Source organism: Ornithorhynchus anatinus, chromosome 2 (assembly GCF_004115215.2).
Source record: "Ornithorhynchus anatinus isolate Pmale09 chromosome 2, mOrnAna1.pri.v4, whole genome shotgun sequence".
Taxonomy (NCBI): Eukaryota; Metazoa; Chordata; class Mammalia; order Monotremata; family Ornithorhynchidae; genus Ornithorhynchus; species Ornithorhynchus anatinus.
In genome coordinates this window covers 103,483,499-103,497,802 of record NC_041729.1, presented here as the reverse complement: position 1 = coordinate 103,497,802, position 14,304 = coordinate 103,483,499, and positions in this window count along the sequence as shown.

Here is a 14,304-nt window from a genome sequence, read left to right as displayed (position 1 = left end):
CAGAAACTTTCAAGTGATAATATTTTGCATTTGTTTACTTAAGTCTCAGCTTCATAGCTGGAGACAAAGTGCCTCTCTCAGGCTGAGAAGCAGGAAAAACATCTGTTTAAAATCAGCGTGAGTTCCATCCGTATCTATGGCTTCATTTAGCTTAGTTTTTATTTTAATGGTATTTGTCAAGCACTTATTATGTGCACTGAACTAAGCACTGGGGTAGATATAAGCTAATCATTTTGTCCCCGTGGGGTTCACAGTCTTAATCCCCGTTTTACAGATGAGGTAACTGAGGCACAGAGAAGTGAAGTGACTTATCCAAGGTCACACAGACAGGTGGCAGAGCTGGGAGGAGAACCCAGGTCCTTCTGATTCCTAAGCCCGTGCTCTATCCACTAGGTTATGCTGCTTAGTTAGATTCAGGTGTGAATTTCACATGATAGCCAGTCAGTCAACTGTATTTATCGAGTACCTACTGTGTGCAGAGCACTGTACTAAGAGCTTGTCTTATGCTGTTGAGTCATCTCTGACCCATAGCAACGTCATGGACACATTCATTCATTCGATCGTTTTTATTGAGCGCCTACTGTGTGCAGAGCACTCTACTAAGCGCTTGGGAAAGTACGATACAGCAATAAAGAGAGACCATCCCCGCCCACAGCGAGCTCACTCATCTCTCCCTGAACGCCCCACCTCCATCTGCAGTCGTTCTGGGAGTGGATCCATAGACTTTTCTTGGTAAAAATACAGAAGTGGTTTACGACTGCCTCTTTCCACACAGTAAACTGGAGTCTCCGCCCTCACCTCTCTCCCATGCCGCTGCTGCCCGGCACAGGTGAGTTGTGACTTGTAGCAGACGGCCTTCCACTCGCTAGCCACTGGCCAAGCTGGGAATGGAATGGACAGGCCTCTGCTTGACTCTCCTTCACATAGTTGAGACTAGTAGAGAACTGGAAACTCTCCAGGTGCGACCCTGAGAGGGAACTAAGCGCTTGGGAGAGAACAGTGCCACAGACACATTCCCTGCCTACCACGAGCTTACAATCTAGAGGGGGAGACAGACATTAATATAAATAAATACATTTATTTAAATTAGAGTACAATATAACAGACACATTCCCTGCCCTCCAAGAGCTTACAGTCTGGAGGGGGAGACGGACATAATATAAATAAATATTTTCGATCGGTATTGATGGTGTTTCCTGAATGCCTACTGAGTGCAGAGCCCTGTGCTAACTGCCTGGGAAAGTACCTAAGAATCAAGACACACAGATCACTGCCCTAAAAGGACCTCCAGTCATCAGTGGTATTTATCGAGCGCTTACTAGGTGCAGAGCACTCTACTCTAGTGGGGTGAGCGAAGGAAAAAATAATTAACAAATAATGGGAGGAGGAGAAAGAACAAAGAAATAAACACTTGGATACTCACAGCCTCAGTAGCACTCATGTACTTATCTTTAATTCTATTACTCCCTGCTCTGGGGGATTTATTTTAATTTCTGTCTTCCCTGCTAAACTGCAAGACCTTTGAGGACAAGGGTCACGTCTATTAATTTTGCTGTACTCTCCCAAGTGCTTAGGCTAAAGCTCTGAATGAACATAGTAAGCAATCAGCATAAATAATACTTCATTGATTAATTGATTGAAGTTGGAGAAATATATCAGGATGAAATAGTTGGCTAGCTAGCTGAATAGCTGAATGAAAAATGAATTAGACAAAGTATAATAAGCCCATAGGGGGTGAGGGGAGGAATAAAATGTGTAAGTTCAAAGATCAGGATATGATGATGCAAGCTTATGAAACAGCGTGGTCTAGGGGAAAGAGCATGGAGCTGAGAGTCAGGAGGACCTGAGTTCTAATTCCACTCTGCCACGTGTATGCTGTGTGACCTTGGGCAAGTTGTTTAACTTCTCTATGCCTCAGTTACCTCAGCTACAGAGTGGGGGTGAAGACTGTGAGTCCCATGTGGGACATGGACTGTGTCCAACCTGATTAGCCTGTAATCGACTCCGGCGCTTAGTACAGTCCCTGGCACGTAGTAAGTGCTTAAGAAAAACCATCAAAAAAAGAAACGGAAAGAGAACCAGTTGCCTAAGCACAGCAAGGACCTCTCTTTATGGACACATACTGCAGGAGGCAGAGGACAGTGCTTGGCACATAGTAAGGGCTTAACAAATACCATCCCTTTGATCTAATGATAAAGGCGACATTTGTTAAGTGCTTTTTATGTGCCAAGCAGTAAACCAGGGCTGGGGTAGATAGAAGATGATCAGGTCAGACAGTTTCTGTCCCACACGAGGCTCGCAGTCTAAAAAGGAGGCAGAATTGGTATGTCATTCTCACTTTGCAGATAAGGAAACTGAGACAGAAAGAAATTAAGCAACTTGCCTAAAGTCACATGATAGGAATATGGTGGAGTCAGGATTAGAACCCAGGTCCTCTGCCTCCCAGGCCCCTGCTTTTTCAGCTAGGCCACACTTCTCTTCACAGCTTCAAGCACATGCATGGATTGGATCTGACCACGAGAGGTGGCATCTTTAAAAAGCAAAGAACAGCTAAAACAACCCATTAATTGTTATTCTGGGACCACGCCATATTTCCTCTATTTGAAGGCAAAGCTGTTTCTGGTAGACAATGAAGTAATCCAAGCTCCCTTGTTAATTTCCTAGAAATAGTTCAGGACTTTCCTGACATTTAATGGATCACCTCAATTTCCAGTCTTTCTCATTCTGTGGATGTTATTCATACGTATTGCTTTCTGTCTTTTTAAAAATTGCACCGTGAACTTTTTACCTGAGCTTTCTGTGACCATTTAAAGCTACTTGAATTATTGATGCATTTTCCATGAATGCTTTTCCTTGAACGTTTCACCTGTTTCTCACTGCATACCACAGGTGGGTTTCTAGTGGCTGACAGCACATTAACCTTTGAACATTTCCTAACCTGGTGCACCATCAAACATTCCTCTGCCAGAAAAATCAAGCAGGGTGCAGGGTTCCAAGGTAGTTGACCTTCAAAAGATAGAATTTACCTTTCTCAATTCTGGACTTTGCCAAGCGAGGGATTGCTGCTTTCTTGTCATGGTTCTGAAAAATCCTAGCTGGTAATTTAGAGAAGCAGCGTGGCTCAGTGGAAAGAGCATGGGCTTTGGAGTCAGGGGTCATGAGTTTGAATCCCAGCTCTGCCACTTGTCAGCTGTGTGACTAGGCAAGTCACTTCACTTCTCTGTGCCTCAGTTACCTCATCTATAAAATGGGGATGAAGACTGTGAGTCCCACGTGGGACAACCTGATTCCCCTGTGTCTACCCCAGTGCTTAGAACAGTGCTCTGCACATAATAAGTGCTTAACAAATACCAACATTATTATTATTATTCATTCAGCAGGATTTTAGTTGGTTCGTTGTATTCTCATAGAGTAGTAGACTCTGCTGAGTCAATTACCTCATCTGGAAAATGGGGATTAAGATTGTGAGCCCCCTGTGGGATATGGACTGTGTCCAACCTGATTAGCTAGTATCCACCCCTGTGCTCAGTGCCTGGCACATAGTAAGTGCTTAACAGATACCATAAAAAAACTCCCGAATATCTTTCCATTCTCACTTCCCTCCTATTAGTAATTATAATACTAGCCTGATATCTGTTAATTGCTTACTGTGTGCCAGGCACTGGGGTGGATATAAGCAAATCAGGTTGGTCACAGTCCCTGTCCCATGTGGGGCTCAAAGTCTCAATTCCCATTTTCCAGACGAGGTAACTAAGGCACAGAGAAGTTAAGTGATTGTCCAAGGTCACAGAGCAGACAAGTGGCGGAGCCGGGATTTCTGTTATACATAAGCTTTTTGAAGACTTACCTCTACTGCACTCCCCAGGGCCTCAATGTGAGGGCTAAATAATTATTATTGATTGATTTTAACCACATCTATAGGACATAGGCATTTTTACATATTTAGCAGCTTGAAGCTCCCTTTCTGCTTTCCGGACGATCAATCAGTGGTATTTATTTTGCACTTACTCTTCATTCACTCAATTTATGGAGCATTTACTGTGGGCAGAGCACTTAGTATGTACAGAACACTGTACTAAGTGTTTGGGAGAGGACAAGAGAGTTGTAGACGTTATCTGATCCTGACCCTCGAGGAGCTTATGGTCTAATGAGGGGGACAGATCATAAATAATCATTCTACTACTACTACTAATAATAATAATAACAATTGTTGTATCTGTTAAGGGCTCACTATGGGTAAAGCACAGTACTAAGCATCGGGGTAGATACACGATAATCAGGTTCCCCATGGGGCGCACAGCCTAAATAGGAGGGAGAACAGGCATTGGATCCCCTTTTGCACACGAGGTAACGGAGACACGGAGAAGTTATATGATTTGCCCAAGGTCCCAGAGCAGATAAATGGTGGAGTCGGGAATAGAACCCAGGTCCTCTGACTCCCAGGCCTGTGCACTTTCCACTAGGCCATGCTGCTTCTCTCAATAAATCTATAAATGAATTACACGTAAGGGAATGGCAGAGAACAAGTACATGTACAAAAGTGCTGTGAGTCATTCATTGATTCATTCAATTATATTTATTGAGTGCTTACTGTGTGCAAAGCACTGTACTAAGCGCTTGGGAGAGTACAACGGAACAACAAAAAGCCACATTCCCTTCCCACAACGAGCTTACATTCTAGAGATGGGAAGCAGCGTGGCTCAATGGAAAGAGCCTGGGCTTCGGAGTCAGAGGTCATGGGTTCGACTCCCGGCTCTGCCACTTGTCAGCTGTGTGACTGTGGGCGAGTCACTTCGCTTTTCTGTGCCTCAGTTACCTCATCTGTAAAATGGGGGTTAACTGTGAGCCTCACGTGGGACAACCTGATTACCCTGTATCTCCTCCAGCGCTTAGAACAGTGCTCTGCACATAGTAAGCACTTAACAAATACCAACATTATTAGAGATGGACTCATGTACATACTCACGTACTCAAAAATGCTGTGGGTATCCAAGTGTTTAGGGAGTACAGATCCAACTACATAGGTGACCCAGAAGGGAGGGAAATTAGGAAGAGTTGAGAGGTTAGTGAAGGAAGACTTCCTGGAGGAAATGCGATTTTTGTAGAGTTTGGAATATGGGAAGAGGGGTTGTCTATCAGCTATGAAAGGGGAAGGAGTTCCAGGAAGCAGGGAGGATATAAGAGAGGAGCAAAGCTATATTAGTAAGAAAAGAGCTGAAGCCCTAAATGCTAATTTCTGTGTTTCACTTTGCCTCTGGGTTACCTCATCTGAAAATGGCGACTGAAACTGTGAGCCCCATGTTGAACAGGGACTGGGTCCAACCCGATTACCTTGTATCTACCCCAGCGCTCAGAACAGTGCCGGGCCCAAAGTAAGCACTTAACAAATACCACGATTATTATTATTTAGTTCTGCCCACAGGGGAGACACCACCCTACCGAAAGGCAAGATCCGTCCGTTCCTCACTTTTGTGTGGCAGCTTTTGCATCTGTTCCAAGTGTTCTAACAGCTTTTCTCAGTTGAGATGTTTTCACTTTCCACAGAGGAAACAGCAAAGACACAAATAAGAGGGACGGAGTTTTCTTTGCAGCTTCTGCCTCTAGAGATCAACTCTCAAGCAATAAATTGAGTTTGCAGACAAACCCTTCTGACATAGCTGAAAAAAAACCAACAAAACAAAACAAAAAATCTTGCTTCCCCTCAGGACGGGAGCCCCGATTTGGAATCCCCCTCTAGACTGTGAGCTCACTGTGGGCAGGGATTGTGTCTGTTGTTATATTGTACTCTCCTGAGAGCTTAGTACAAGGCTTTGCACACAGTAAGAGCTCTATAAATATAATTTCATGAATGAATGAATGAATCAGATCTGATGTAGGTTATTTCCTGACTGATTGTGGATTGAACAAATGATTTAGGGAGGAGTTGAAGATCAGTTGTGTTTCAGTACATCCCTGTTGAAGTATTTTGTCGCTTTTCTCACTTCCTCTCCTGTACTTTCCTCTTGCTCACCTTCTTACCGTCCATTAGATGTAAGGAGCGTGACCTAGAGGAAAGAGCCAGGGCTGGGGAGTCAGGGGACCTAGGTTCTAATCCTGACTCCATTACCTATCTGCTGTGCCTTTGAACATCACCTAACTGCTCTGTGCCTCAATTTCCTCATCTATAAAATGGAGATTCAATTCCCATTCTCTCTCCTGCTTAGACTGTGGGCCCCGTGTGGGACAGGGACTGTGCCCGATATGATCTTCTATCTATCCAAGCGTTTAGAGCAGTGCTCGGCACATGATAAGCACTCAACAGTAGAATTAGAAGACATGATCCCTGTCCTCAAGGAGTTTATAATCTAGAGGGGCAGACAGGAATCAGAGTATCTTAAAGACAGAAGGAGGTAATAGACTTTAAGTGCTATCGGGAGAGGGGAGGTTGTGAGAATCTAAGTGTTTTTGGTCTAAGTGTTTTTGGTGACATCAAAATGTTGTTGTGGCAGTTGGAGAAAATACAGTGGAAAGATTAGAGATGAAGCAGGAAGACCCACTTCCTTCTCCATCGCCCTGACTTGCTTCCTTTATTCATCACCCCCGCCCAGCCCCACACCACTCATGTACATATCTGTACTTTATTTATATTAATATGTGTGTCTCTCTTTAGACTGTAAGCCCATTATGGACAGAGAACGTGTCTGTTATGTTGTTATATTGTACTCTCCCAAGTGTTTCGTACAGTTCTGCAAGCTTGATTCTCAAGCGATTCAAGCGATTGAATGAATAAGGCCAGGGGCAAAAGGAGAGATGAGGGTCACCAGTCTCTCCCAATGCCACTCGTTTCAACCTCACAATCTTCCAATCCAGGCTTCTGCCTCTGACAGAGGCCTCAAAGAACCAGACCCAGACTCTGAGGTAAGCCTGTCTGTTCCAACTCAAGAACATTGGAACATTCATTTTTTTAAAACTGCCCATTTTATTTCACCTCTGATGACTGTCAGCGACATATGCCAAGTCTCCCTCTGCTTTCTGTCTACTCGCTCCCAGAGACGGACCACCCAGGGCCTTAGTGAATCTGAAAATAAAATGAATATTCTGGACCCCCTGGAAATCCTAGGAAATCAGTTGCCTGGGCCTGAATAAAAAGTCTCCTTGCCTTGCCACCGACATTAGTTTTTGAGGATTTGGATGGAAGCCATGTGGGAGTGAAGAAAGGCACAGTTGTGATGTCCCTAGAATCCTGGCAAATTGAGACAAACCTCGATTTTAGGAACTGGGATAAAAAATGTCTGTGAGGCTCTTCCTGAAATATGGAGCCTCAACCCAATAATTCTGGGGTGCCCCTCCCAGTCTGACCCAGGTCTCTGACATTCATTCATTCATTCATTCATTCAATAGTATTTATTGAGCGCTTACTATGTGCAGAACACTGTACTAAGCGCTTGGAATGTATAAATCAGTAACAGATAGAGACAGTCCCTGCCCTTTGACGGGCTTACGGTCTAACTGGGGGAGACAGGCAGACAAGAACAATGGCAATAAATAGAATCAAGGGCAAGAACATCTCATTAAAACAATAACAAATAAATAGAATCAGGGTGATGTACATCTCATTAACAAAATAAATAGGGTAATGAAGTAATCATCATCATCGTAATCACTGGCGTATTTGTTGTTCCAAGCACTTTACTGACCTTGGGCAAGTCACTCAGCTTCTCTGTGCCCTAGTTCTCTCACCTGCAAAATGAGGATTAAAACTGTAAGCCCCATGAGGGACAGGGACTGTCTCCCACCCAATTTTGCTTGTATCTACCCCATGGGTACGGTGTCTGGCACATAGTAAGCACTTAAAAAATACCACAATTATTATTATTATTGTTACTGACCACTGGGGCAGATGCAAGGTAATCAGGTTGGACACAGTCCCTGTCCCATTTGGGACTCACAGTCTAAGAGAGAGGGAAAACAGGACCTGGCTTCTAATCCTGGCTCTGCCACTTATCTGCTGTGTGACATTGGGCAAGTCACTTAACTTCTCTGTGCCTCAGGTACTTCATCTGTAAAATGGGGATTAAGGCTCTGAGCCCCATGTGGGACAGGGACTGTGTCCAACCTGATTGGCTTGAATCTACTCCAGCCTTAGTGCAGTGCAAGGCACATAGTAACTACTTAGCAAGCATCATGAAAAGAAGCCAAAAAAAACCAAAAAACAGGTATTTTCTCCCCATTTTACAGATCTGGCAACTGAAGCACAGGAAAGTGAAGTGCTTCGTCCCAGATCACACAGCTGGCAAATAGCAGAGCTGGGGTTAAAACCCAGGCCTGCTGCCAGAGACACCTGACCGCTAAGTGTCTTTCCATTCATTCATTCATTCATTCACCCATTCATTCAGTTGTATTTATTGAGCGCTTACGGTGTGCAGAGCCCTGTACTAAACGCTTGGAAAGTTCAATTCAGCAACAGATAGAGGCCATCCCTACCTAACAACAGGCTCATCAGTAAAGAAGGGGGGCGATAGACATCGAAACAAGTAAACAGGTATCAGTAGAATCATTATAAATAAATAGAATTATAACTATATACACATCATTAATAAAATAAAAAGAATAATAAATAATGTACATTCCAGGTTTTCCGTTCCCCACGCCAGACCTCCTTTCCTGCAGTTCCCTAGGCAATCTCGGGGTAGTTGCAGGAGTCTGGTCCAGCTGGCGGATGGATGCAAAGTGAGCTGGCTTTAGGAGGCCCCAGAAAACAGGTTGGTCAAGCTCACAGATGGCGCTCGATGCTGGTTGCTGCCCTAGAGATCAGGGCGTGCTGAGCCCTGCATGCCAAAAGAACAAAATGAAGACATCTTTGAGTTTTGCCCTTTTTTTTTAAAAGCAGGAAGGGGGAAAAGGCAGGCAGGTTCACCAGTAGCCCCCAGTAGCAGCTGCCAATCAAACTGGTTAGAAGGCTCAAGGACCAAATCATAGCCCCTCGTGCTTTTCCTCTCCCCTAAACTGAGGAGACTCACAGAAGTTCTGCAGTAAAAACTGGGTTTTCTAGTACTTTAGGCATTCTTCCACCCAATGGCCATCTTTGCTAGATGATCCCATGTGGAGAAGGAGTGGGTAGAGAATAGGGGTGTGTTTTGAGACGCAGCAGGACTCAGTAGAAAGAGCATGGTACTGGAAGTTGGAAGACCTGGGATTTTTTTTTTCTTTTTATGGCATTTGTTAAGGTCTTACTATGTACTAGACCTTGTATGAAGTACTGGGGTAGATAAAAACTAATCAGGTTGGACAGGGTTCAAGATGATCTACATGGGGCTCATGGTCTTAATTCCCATTTTTCAGATGAGGTAAATGAGGCCAAGAGAATAATAATAATGTTGGTATTTGTTAAGCGCTTACTATGTGCCGAGCACTGTTCTAAGCGCTGGGGTAGACACAGGGGAATCAGGTTGTCCCACGTGGGGCTCACAATCTTCATCCCCATTTTACAGATGAGATAACTGAGGCACCGAGAAGTTAAGTGACTTGCCCAAAGTCACACAACTGACAAGTGGCCTAGCCGGCATTCGAACCCATGACCTCTGACTCCAAAGCCCGTGCTCTTTCCACTGAGCCAAGAAGTGAAGTGACTTGCCCAAGGTCATACAACAGACAAGTGAAGGAACCGGGTTTAGAACCAAGGTCCTTCTGTCTCCCAGACACGTGCTCTATCCACTAGGAAACACTGCTTCTCTAACCCCGGCTCCTCCACTTGTCTGAATATGACTTTGGGCAAGTCACCTAAAATCTCTGTGCCTCAGTTACCTCAACTATAAAATGGGGATTGTTAATAAATAATAATAATAATAATAGTATTTGTTAAGCGCTTACTATGCGCCAAGCACTGTAGTAAGCATTAGGGTAGATACAAACAAATCGGGTTAGACGTAGTCCCCGTCCCATGTGGGGCTCATGATCTCAATCCCCATTTTACAGATGAGGGAACTGAGGCCCGGAGAAATTATGTGACTTGCCCAAGGTCACACAACAGACATGTGGGGAAGTGGGATTAGAACCCATGACCTTCTGACTCCCAGGCCCGTGCCCTATCCATTACTCCGTGCTGCTGTGAACCCTAGGTGTTACAGGGATTGTGTCCAATCGGATAATCTTGCATCTCCCCTAGCATTTAATATCGCCCCTGGCACATGGTAAACCCTTAACAAATACCAGAAAAATGAGGTGTTTGGTTAGATTACGAATTTAAACTATGAAGACAATCCACCGGGGGCCGATATAAACTGCTCATTTATTGGTTCATCTTGAAGAATTTCTCCCGATTAAGATGTCACAGAGCAACGCACGCCAATCCGTCATGGAAGCGGAGGAGTTCATCGGGTTTGAGTTCTTCCCGGTGGATATGCAGTTGCCCTGGAGGCATCGCACGCCGTTAATATGATTAGCGAACGCCTTCAGATCTGTCTAGGCTGTGAGCTTGCTCTACTGGCCAAGCCCTGTTGTTAAGATTCCCAGGTGCTGGCCAAGCCCAGGATTGTTCTGCCAAGTCGGAGAAGCAACGTGGCCTAGTGGATAGAGCATCGACCCAGAAGTCACAAGGACCTGGGTTCTGATCCCGGCTCACCACTTGTCTGAAGCCTGACCTCGGCCAAGTCACTTAACTTCTCTGTGCCTCAGTTACTTCATCTGTAAAATGGAGATTAAGATTGTGAGCCCCACGTTGGACAGGGACTGCGTCCAACCTGATTACTTTATATCTATCCCAGCGGTAAGTACGGTGCTTAGCACCTAATAAAAGTTTAGCAAATACCACTACAAAAAACAGAACACCTTATTCCAAAGTTCTAGCTGATCTGTCTGCGCAAGTATAGGTATTCCTTTCTGCCAAATGAGAATAGGGAACAGCCCTTATGGAAGACTTTACTCAAACCTGTTTTGTGATTTATGTAGCATTCCTCTTCTGGGCAACCCTGACTCTAGTATTTGGTAAGCGTTTACTGTGTGTCAATAATAATAATGTTGGTATTTGTTAAGCGCTTACTATGTGCAGAGCACCGTTCTAAGCACTGGGGTAGATTTACAGGGTAATCAGGTTGTCCCACGTGAGGCTCACGGTCTTAATCCCCATTTTACAGATGAGGGAACTGAGGCACAGAGAAGTCAAGTGAATTGCCCACAGTCACACAGCTGACAAGTGGCAGAGCAGGGATTCGAACCGTGACCTCTGACTCCCAAGTCCGGGCTCTTTTCACTGAGCCACACCGCTTCACTCTTCTAAGTGCTAAGGTAGACACAATTCAATTAGGTAGGACCCAGCCCCCGTCCCAAATGGGGCTTACCATCTAAATAGGAAGGAGAACAGGTTTCTCCATTTTACAGTTCAGGAAACTGAGGCACAGAGCAGTGAAATGACTTGCTCAAAGCCATATGGAAAGCAACTGGCAGAGCCAGGAGTAAAACCCAGGCCCTTCTGACTCCCAGACCCATGCCCTCTCCACTAGGTCCTGCTGTTTCTTGTTCCTGATGATCCATTCCCCAAAATGCTGGATGATTAAGCTTTAAGAACCAATTCTCTTTATTAATCAATCAATCAATCAATCACTCAGACAATTGTATTTATTGAATGCTTATCCAGTGTAGAACACTGTACTAAGGCTCAGGAGAATACAGTATAACACCACTGACTGGAAAGGGACTTGACTCTCAGTGGAGGCGTGAGGAATTCTGTGGATGCTCTTCTTTTGATCCAACAGGAAGTTGTCACTGCAGATGTCAAACGGAAAGAACTTTCTCCGCAGAGACTTTACAGTTTTTGGTATTAATAAAATAATAACGATAATAATTAATTCATTCATTAGTATTTATGGAGCGCTTACTATGTGCAGAGCACTGTACTAAGCGCTTGGAATGTACAAAGAAGGCATTTGTTAGGCGCTTGCTATGTTCCGGGCACTGTGCTAAGTAGATACAAGGGGTAGAGACAAGGTAATTGGGTCGGACACAGTCCCTGGCCCACATGAAGCTCACGTAGTTAATTCTTATTTTACAGATGAGGTAACTGAGTCACAGAGAATGACGGGACCTGCAGAACTGGAATTAGAACCCAGGTCCTTCTGTCTCTCGGGCCTGTGCTCTTATCCACCAGGCCACGCTGCTTCCATTTAGCCCATCACTAGATGGAAATCTTCACTGATTCATTCCTTTGGGACAACCCACTTTTAAATGAGGGAGATGGGCCTACCCTTAAAGCAGTTTGAGTCACTGTCCGTATGTTTGGAGAAGCGACGCCACCATGGTTGTCCTGTAGAAGCAGTATGGCCTAGTGGAAAGAGCACAGGCCTGGGAGTCAGAGGGCCTGGGTTATAATCCCGCCTAGGAAATGTGTCTGCTGTGTGATCTAGGGCAGGTCACTTAATTTCTCTGTACCTCAGTTACCTCGTCTGTAAAATGGGGATTAAGACTGTGAGCCCCATGTAGGACATGGATTGGGTCCAGCCTGAGTATCTCATTTCTACCCAAGCCCTTAGTACAGAGCCTGGCACACAGTAAGCACTTAACAAATACCACAAAAAATGGGAAACTGATTCATGCCTGATACCTGAGAGCTCTCTACTCTCCTGATGAATAATAATAATAATGGTGGCATTTGTTAAGCACTTACTTTGTGCCAAGCACTGTTCTAAGCGCTAGGGTAGATACAAGGCAATCAGGTTGTCCCACGGAGGCGGCCGGGCTGAGCGAGCCATGGCAGAGGATGTTTTCATCGCCTCCTGATGGGGTCTTTGCTCGGGTTGTGCCATTTCTGTGGTGATGAGAGTTAGGCCACTGGAGTTCAATTTCTTTACGGTCTCCATAAGCTCACTTGGCAATTTCATTCATAGTTCGACTTGACCAAGGCCCGCGGTGAGTTGATGCAGTCGTGATCGTTAAATGTAACTGGAATCATTCAGAGCTGCCAAAGAATAAAGCAGAGGGAGAAGGGAGTTAAAGGAACAGCTGTGTGATCCAAGTGTCTTGGCAGGCAAGGTGGTTCCCGCTGGAGAGCTGGCATCTCTGGGGCGCTGGGCACAGACCCTGTCTCTGGCACTCGCTGCTTCTAGGACTGAGACCCAGAACTAATGACTGATCAAAGCATCAGACATGACAGGCTACCCAGCCTGAGGTCACCCCCTTGCTAGGTCTCAAGGTCAGTGAGGTCCTTGAAGGAAAATTGACTGGACAAAATAGGGTGTATGTGTGTGTGTGGGGGGGGTGTTGGTGGGAGGGGATGATTCTCTCCAGATAAACAAGGAAGCAAAAATAAGAGTAAGCCGTAATTCATTCATTCATTCATTCAACAGTATTTATTGAGTGCTTACTATGTGCAGAGCACTGTACTAAGCGCTTGGAATGTACAAATCGGTAACGCGTTCTGGTACATGCATCCCAGCATGCCACCCTCAGCACTCCTGTGTTCCATTCCTCTGATCAGTACTTGTGCACATGTGAATATGTATGTTCATATTCATTTATTTAGCTATTTATTCAGCTATTTCATCCCGCCATACTTGTTGGGGTAGGCAGTGTAACCTAGTGAAGTTATCCTGGCTCTTATATTGGCCAGCTGTGTGACCTGGGGCAAGTCATTTCACTTCTTAGTGCCTCGTTTTCCTCATCTGTAAAATGTGGAGAGAATCTCTGTCCCTATTAGACTAAGCCCTACGTGAGACAGGGACTGTGGTTACCCTATGTTTACCACAATGCTTAGCACAGTCCTTGGCACAAGGTTTATGTTTAACAAATATCCCAATTATTAGGATTCATATTATCAAAATTATTACTGCTCTACTATGTTTTATTTTTGTTCTTCCACTTGCTTCCACTATTCATACTTAACATTCATCTATCTTCCTCACCAATTTGGAAGCTTCTCAAGGGCAGAGAATGGGCTTTCTGTTGAACTCTCCCAAGTGCTTCGTACAGGACTTTTCACGCAGTAGATGCTCAATCAGTTCCAACGATTGATTGACCGGACCCCTGATTGAGTGAATACATGAAGGAATGAACAGAACTGGTGATTAAGGGGATGCATCCCAAGATGCAGTGCCGGCTGCTGCCATTTTCATTCTTCTTACTAACTCTCAAAAGGGTCATGAAGGCCACCTCTGACCTAAGTCTGGTTTGCAAGATGAGTTGTATGCTGTATCCACCTTAAAATTCCTGAGCTGGTTTTGAATCACTTTTAAATAAGACTGTCGTATCTAAGCAGGTCAGGGAATCAAACTTCCAGAGTTTGTTGGGTGTGGTTTAGGATTAGACTGGGCCCAGGCAGACTCAGCTAAAAGTTGT